The sequence below is a fragment of the Arachis hypogaea genome, chromosome 2, assembly GCF_003086295.3.
Source record: "Arachis hypogaea cultivar Tifrunner chromosome 2, arahy.Tifrunner.gnm2.J5K5, whole genome shotgun sequence".
Taxonomy (NCBI): Eukaryota; Viridiplantae; Streptophyta; class Magnoliopsida; order Fabales; family Fabaceae; genus Arachis; species Arachis hypogaea.
Window position 1 is genome coordinate 21,945,549 of NC_092037.1, and position 8,611 is coordinate 21,954,159.

Below are 8,611 nucleotides of genomic sequence, written 5' to 3' on the forward strand. Positions count from 1 at the left end.
TTATATCGAAAAACTCTACATCCATGTAAAAATTACATAAATGTTATCCAAGTATCTTCTACTTCACATCTCACACACTCATTTGTTTTATACGCGTCTCATATAACGTATATAACCTAATTCTTATTTTGTGTGATCAACCTTTCTTAACGTAAATTTTTTCATACAACGTAAACTTTCTTCTTCAATCTAATTAAATTTGTTGCTCTCCTTTATTCGCGTTTTTTTCTCCGCATTATGGATTTGGATTGACTTTAACATAATTAGCTTCATTGTTCATCTTCTTCTTCGTTTTCTTCTTCGATCTGCACTTCTGAATTGAAACAATAAATGAATCAACTTCAAATCAGTTGAATGAGTGCGATTTGGATAATTCTTCCGAAACGTATCAATTTGATGAGGTTTGGATTATTGAATTTTGAATATAATTCAATGGAATGAAATTGCTAATTTTATTTGAAGTGAATTGAATGGACTGAGGTGATCTATATCTGAATTGAATTGAATTGATAATATGTAACTGTGAGTGTGAGTAACTGTGAGTAACTTTTCGATACGATAAGTACTAAAGAGTTGATTCACCATGTGCATGTGTTCGGTTCGGTAAGCAGAAAGGAGTCTAAAAAAATGACGAATATATTCTATTTTGTTCCCTAAGCACTATATAATTCTTTCACCGTAATTAAGATTTTGGTTCACCATAATTAAGATTTCGGTTCACTATGCAGGGAATGATTTTCAAGACACTAGAAGAAGCTGGAAAGTTCTACAAACATTATTCTAAACTTGCCAGTTTTCTACCAAAATAAGGAACATGACTCGGGACAGAGACAAGATTAAGAATCAACTAATTGTATGCTCTAGAGAGGGGAGGTGGAAATCAAAGATATCTCCAACTTTGAAGACAAACCCTTCAGCTGGGTTAAATTGTCCGGCCAGAATTTACGTACACATAATGAAGGATGTTGGTCTTCGGACAATTTCCAAAGTTGTTTTGAATCACTCACATCCTTGTTGTCCAGACTAGGCTGAGATTCTCAAACAACACAGGGAGCTTAGCATGTTCGTGCGTCGCACGATCGAAACCCACGAGAAAGCCAGAAACAGACTGGCAAAACTTACCAATCATTTGTGGCAGCAGCTGGCAGCCACCGTGAACTAGGTTTTATAGAAAAAGACATCAAGAATTACATCACAAGGGAAGTACGGAATATTTCTGAAGAAGACGATGCCAAAGAATTTGGGAAGTACCTAGTAAGAATGAAAGAGAAGAACCACAATTTCTTCTTTGAGTTCAACCTTGAAGGCAATCACTGCATTAAACATGCATTATGGGCTGATGCCAGAAGCAGGGCTGCATTTGATTATTTCGGAGACATAGTTTCATTTGACACCACCTATAACACAAACAGGTATTCGGTTCTTTCAAACATATTTTGGATGTTTAGTGAGTGTATATATTTCGGTTCACCACCTTTTGGTTGTTATTTATGCAGGTACAATTTGGTTTTAGGTTCTTTTGTTGGCGTGAATCACCACGGCCAGTCGACACTTCTTGGATGCGCACTGATGAAAAATGAGGACATCCAATCATTCAAATGGCCATTTGAGTGTTGGCTATGTTGCATCTGAGGGAAGGCACCAAAAGATATTCTTACCGATCAATGCGCATCGATTCAAAGGGCAATTGAGTTGTGCATGCCAACAACAATTCACCGCTGGTGCATCTGGCACATTATGAAGATTCCAAGAAAATTAAATGGCTACAAGGGACACAACGAAATTGAACAAGAGATGAGCCATGTTGTTTGGAACTCGTACAAAAAAGAAGCATTTGACAGAAACTGGATCGATTTCCTTAGAAAGTACGGCCTTGGAGGTAACAAGTGGCTTTTAGGTAATTGAGATTTCAATTTGAATTATTTTTATACTCATATCGTTTTATCCCAAAGCATGCACTGTTTTCGGTTCTCCAGACCTTATTGTTTCGGTTTGGTTTGCAAAGCTGTACAAGGATCGCCATATATGGATTCCGATTTACTTGGATCACCACTTTTGGGCCGGGATGAGAAGCACGTAAAGGAGCGAGAGTATGTATTCATTTTTCAACAAGTTCATCACACGGAATAGCTCCTTGAGATAATTCGTGAAGCAATACGACAATTGCCTAGCAAGCAGAGAGAGAATTCGATGCTGCATATTTTCACACCATAATATCGTGTGCAACAAAATCAGCAATAGAGGCACAATTTCAGCATGTATATACCCATGAGAAGTTCAAGGAAGTTCAAGCTCAATTCAGAGGTAAAGTGAACTGTATCACAAGATCAATACATTCCACCCTAGGTTTCACAACATATGAAGTAATAGAGCAGGTTTTCAACTCCACATTCAATAAGTTTGTTGTCACCTACGACGCCTTATCATGAGATGTAAAGTGTCATTGCTTGCTATTTGAGTCTAGGGGCATATTGTGTCGTCATTCCCTAAGTGTCGTAAGCTTTAAGCGAGTGGATAACGTAGTACCAAAATACATATTGGAACGTTGGAGCAAGAACATAAAGAGGAGGCATACACACATCAAGAGTAGCCAAGATGAACCTCTACTGGAGCCAAAAAATAAGAGATTTGATGAATTGGTGTTTCGGTCACAGAATATATGTGAATTTGCATTTGAGTCTGAAGAGTTTACCGGAATTTTGCACCGAGCATTTGACAAGGTCATGGTGGAGATGGAAGAATATCAAGGGAAAAGCAAAGGAAAAAGTTTGTTAACCCACGAAGAAGCGACATTAAGCAATGTGAATGACCTTCAAAACCCACCACGTGTCAAAACAAGAGGTCGGCCCAAGAACAGACTTGGATCAAACCTGGAAAAAAAGATTTCAAATGCCATGAAGAAAAAGAAAAAGACAGCTCCAAGCGAGGTAAAATTGACTTGCTTTTGATTAGTTAAAAATTTAATTGTTCTTTTTTCTAATATACAATTATGTCTTTTGTAGTTGAACCTTTTAAACTCCGGATCATCAATTCAGTCAAGCTCCACTCTTTACAATGCACCAGATATGAATTATCCAAGAGAGGATTGTATAAGTTTTAGTTTTTTATTAATATAAATTTTTGTTCACCCATGAGCAAATTTTGGTTCACCATGGTTATAGCAGGTTTAATTTTTGAATGTTGATAGTCTTTAATGAATAGTCACTTTTTGTGAAATTTTATATTGATATATGCAGTTTTTCGATTCGTCTAGTGTATTAATTTCTAAGTTGAATAATTAGAATTTTTTTTGGTTCAGGGTTCAGAGTTCAGAGTTCAGGGTTTAGGGTTTAGAGTTTAGGGTATAGGGTTTAGGGGTTCAGAGTTTAGGGTTATGGTTTTAGGGTTTAGGGTTATGGTTTTAGGGTTTTAGGGATTTAGGGTTTATGGGTTTAGGGTTCAGTGCTTAGGGGTTTAGTGTGTTTTAAACTTTCAGTTCGTCTCGTGTATTAATTTCGGTTCACCGTATTCATGGTTGATGGTTTAGGGTTTAGGATTTAGGGTTCATGGTTTAGGAGTCTAGGGTTTAAGGTTCAGAGTTCAGAGTTCAGAGTTCAGAGTTCAGGGTTAGGGTTCAGGGTTTAAGGTTTAGGATTTAGGTTTTAGGGTGTAGGATTTTAGGGTTTAGGGTTATGGTTTTAGGGTTTTAGGGATTTAGGGTTTATGGGTTTAAGGTTCAGTGTTCCTAGTTTTAGTGTTTAAGGTTTAGGGTTTAGGGTTCAGAGTTTGGGGGTTCAATGTGTTTCCACCTTTCATTTTGCTCAGTATATTAATTTCGGTTCATTGTGTTCTTTTGGAATTTGAATGTATTGGTAAATATAGTGATTGCAATGACTGAGAACCTGGAATAAAATAGCAGCCAGACAGTTCCAACAGATATATAAATTAACATCTCAGATGAGTAATCCATCTTGAATTAAATATAAATATTAACATTTGATACATACATTGATATTAAGAATAGATATATACATTAACATTGACATATATACATTTGAAAGAAGCATTGTTTTCTTTTTTAACAAGTTAAACAAAATATATACAACTACTATATGCATTGTTTGATACATACATTGACATATATACATTTGAAGTAAGCATTTTTTGCTTTTTAAACAAGTTAAACAAAATATTGTTAATTACAACTACTATATGCTATTTGCTATCTAAATCCCCATATGTGAATTTACAATAAGGGCTGGGGAGGACGGCAAATGGCTTGGAGAGTCTTATTGCTTCAGATTCCCAAATTACTTGGTCTCTGATTTTGTTCATTTCATGCAACAGAAGATTTGGACCATATTGGTATCTGAAGTCATCAATATCTTTCTACATTTCAATTGAAATGAATTAGTTACATAAGAAATGAACCCAAATGAAATAAGAACAATATCATTCAAAGCCCTAATCATACTGTAAAAATACAATCACAATAACCCTAAAACCTAAACACATTAAATATCAAGTAAATCAAAATCACATTAAATAACAACAAATTTTATTCAAAGCCTTAGTTATACTGTAAAAATACAATCACAGTAACCCTAAACCTTGAACAAATTAAAAGGAGGCCACCGAACCGAAAAATATTTACTTGTTGAATCAAAATTATAAGGGCCACCGAACCGAAAATTGTTTATATGGTGAATAAATGGTGATCAAATTTCAATCAACAAGAATAGTATTTCTGTATGGAAAAGAACTATTGAACAGAGTAACAATCAAGTTCAAAGCTCTAGTTACAATATCAACTTAACTGAATGAAATAAGAAAAGAAAGAAGTTTATTAATTTATAAAGTACTTACTTGTGTCCAAGCTTTATATTTATATCTCTTCCTGCTTTTGATTTTTTGTGGATCTATTGTTTCGAGCCATTTCATCACGTATATTCCACAATCATAGCTAAGCAAGAATTGAGTATAATATGATCAATAGTATACAAAATAAAACACATTAAAAATAGCACTACTATAGAAGAGAAAGATTCTTACTTTGTACTTTGATCATTCAATTGGATATACTCTGCTTCCTCTCCCAGTCCATCCTCCATTAAGGGTTTCGCCCCAGCGTACACCCTCATCTGGGAAATTATTAAACTCTGAAAGAGACCAAAAAAAGTAAATAAACAAAACCAACAATAGTGAACCAAACTCCTCTCATGTACAGAATAATTTGAATAATTTACAAGAAAATAACTTACAACAAATTTGTTCAGTTGCTTTCTCGAATCAGGTATATTTTCTGGCAGCTTATTGATAGGGTCAAGGACATAGAATTCTTTTTGTTTACATCAGCAATCCACAACCACCAATACCCTCCATTGCAAATTGGGACAAATAGCTGAAGTTTCGGAACATTATAGAATATTTCAGTCGAAACAATAGCAAACGAGAATTATTAAAGAATTTTTAGAAATTACAACTTACAAATGGATGCGATGCAAGTTTCTTTTTGTCAAGAAATTGGTAGTGGTGGGCATACTGCTCAATATCAAACTTGTAGGCTTTGTTTGTCCTCTTATCAGTGTATTCTACGCCATGTGTTCCCAACATAAAATTCTGCAAAATGAACATCAGTTAAATCACATTTTCACCAAACCGAACACAAATCATATGATGAATAAAATGTGAAAAACATTCAATCATTAAGAGAAAAGTTTTCTTAATGCAAAAGAACTCAATAGAAGACATAAGAATCAGGTGAACTAATATTAATATTCTGACCGAACCGAAAAGTAATCAGTAGTGAATAAGAAATTTAGCTTACCACAATATTCAGCGGCATAATGTATATTTGTTCCTGATATCGGCGAACTTTGATTTGGTTGAGGATCATGCTATGTATACTGACAACCTACACGAAGAAAAGTTATGAGATATACTGTATAAGAGTGTTTAGAAAAATTATTATTGTTAACACAATTGGAAAAGAATTTACTGAAGCATGCACTTGTTCTTTGGGCATTAGAGACATGAAATATTCTCTTAACCCCTCATAAAGCGCCTCATGTTTTAAGACAAATATTGGTTCATATTCGTTGCTACTGTCATTTGTCTTTTCACATGTGTCATCCAATGATAACACTTTTCAATCAACTCCTTCGAGATTTTTATCTTTTTTTTTCGGAGTTTTGAAAACTTCAACAGCCGGTAAGTTTGGCTCGGAAGATGTTGTTTCAGCAAATTTTAATGATGCTGTCATTCCAGTATCTACCACCGCCTCTACCACCAATGCCTTTCATCTTTCCTTTCCCTAGGTTGAGCAGCACTGCAAGATGATAGATATTTAACAATGATATTAAACAAAATTGATATTAATCATTATAGTGAATCGAAATCCAAACAAATAGTGAACCTAAATCCAAACTTAAAGTGAACCGAAATGATATTAAAGAAAAGCAAGTAATATGCCTATCAAATAATGACAAGATTAGAGTTTCTTTTTCTGATTACCGTGCCACCGGAGGTTCTTGGGATTGTTTTTCATCAGAAACTTGATAGACATCGGCATCCTTGAAAAACTCTTCAATAACAGAACTTGTAAGAGACCCCGTAACACCCTGCTTTTTGGGTTTTGGAGGGCAGCTATAAGAAACAGAAGAGAGTCCAAAGACAACAACACATTGAATTCATTTCTGATTTCAACTGAACCATAATTAAACTATGTATAAGCAGTAAACATTATCGATATTTATATAAGCAGTTAAACTTACACATCAACAGGTGCTTCTTGTTTGGATTGCTGCGCTGTTGGTTCTTTGCAGGCTGTTGTTGCTATTCCAGATGTCTACTGCATTAAATAGTAAACATTTCTATAATTATCCCAAACTATTATCATATTTGACAATCATATTTAACAGAAATTACATTAATCATTATAGTTAACCGAAATCCAAACTTATAGTGAACCTAACTCCAAACTTATAGTGAACCGAAATTATATTAAAGAAAAGTGATATTAAAGAATTTTATGCTTACACATTAACAGGTGCTTCTTATTCTGATTGTTGTTGCACCGGTGGTTCTTAGGCTTGTTACTGTTGTTCTTTGGTAGGGTTGTTGCATTAAATAGAAATGTTCAATAACAACCATTAAAATTAATAAAAAGAATTTTTATGTGAAACTTACTTTTCATTAGAAACTTCATACACATAGTTATCTTTGAATAAGTCTTCAATTACAGAACTCGTAAGAGACACTGTAACACCTTGCTTTCAGCTTCTTGAGGGCAGTTGTAATAAACAGAAGAGAGTCCAAAGACAAGAACACATTGAATGCATTTCTGGTTTCAACTGAACCATAATTAAATGATGTATAAGCAGTAAACATTGAACAAGATTCATGTGGTAAATAAATATTTATTAACTTACTCATTATTTGAAGTTTGTTGTGTTTCCTTTATGGAGGGACATAGATGAAGTCATCCTTGATCAACTCTTCCTGAACTGAACTTGGAAGAGACAATGCAAGAGGAGGTCTAAGGAATGTAAACAAGGATAAAGTTAATGTTAGAAAATTAGAACTTGTTTTGAAAAATAGGAATGTGCACATTGAAAAACACACTTCCAAAGGTTGAGAACGAGTTTGTTGTTGAAACTCAACGATTTGTAGATCAGAATAAGGTGTAGCTCTAGTGATATTTAAACACATTTTTCTTGTGATTAATTAAACAAATTATTAATTAAATCTAAAAGAGTAACATAAATATTTTTAACTTACACTGGTGGGGTTTTAAGAGTCTTTCTTGTGAAGATTTTCTTTTTTGAAAAATATTTGACCATGCTTTCCGAGGTATTTTTCCTAAAAAAGCAATAACAAATTAAAATTAGAAACCAAGATTAAAAGCAGAGGTCTAGAAACACATTAAATTTACTTTTGGGCAACCACCGAACCGAAAGTACAATATACAGTGAACCAATTTACCTGGTATTGCTCGGGGTATTTACAGAAGGTGTAGAGCTTCCTTGAGTCTGTAAGAGTTGCTCACTATCCAGATTTATAGTCGGCACTCTAAGAAATATAAATAAATATTAGTAATTCAATCTAGAGGAATTAGAAAAAGTTGTAGCAAAAGTAAGTAAAAAAGAAAAAGAACTCGCGAATAATAAACTGAATCTTATGTCTGAGAGAATTCATTTTGTGCCTTTGGAGAGTCAAACTGATCCAGAGTAATGTTTGCTGACTGAGCTCCATCATTTCTTTTCTTTGATCTTTTTCTCTTATCATTTCCAATGCTCGTTTTCTTCTTTCCGAAGCATTGTCTTTTGCTTGTTCAGTTCTGAAAGTTCACAAAATAAGTATCAAGGAATCTAGAACGTAAGTATCAATAAAAGAAAATATGATTCGAGAAACTTACTCTTTGTCAGGTTGGGCTGGTGTTTTTGCCATACTTTTTGGTTGTTTTCTTTTTATTACGGGTGCTTTCTCGATTTTATTTTCTCTGTAAAACAGATAAACATATTAAGTTTATACCGGAGACAAAAACACTAACAATAAAGTCAACCAAACTCATAAACACCACCGAACCGAACCGAAAATTAGAAGCCCACTGAACCGAAAATAAATCATTTTC

The 8,611-nt window shown here is 34.1% G+C and overlaps 1 long non-coding RNA gene across 1 annotated transcript; it reads left to right on the forward strand.

Annotated features, from left to right (window-relative positions):
- Window positions 1–765: 765 nt before the first annotated feature.
- Window positions 766–3,178, forward strand: LOC114925579 (uncharacterized). The gene is made up of 4 exons (XR_011871907.1): window positions 766–1,412; window positions 1,497–1,897; window positions 2,006–2,927; window positions 3,003–3,178. It is a non-coding gene; the product is annotated as an uncharacterized lncRNA (long non-coding RNA).
- The last annotated feature ends 5,433 nt before the right edge of the window (window positions 3,179–8,611 follow it).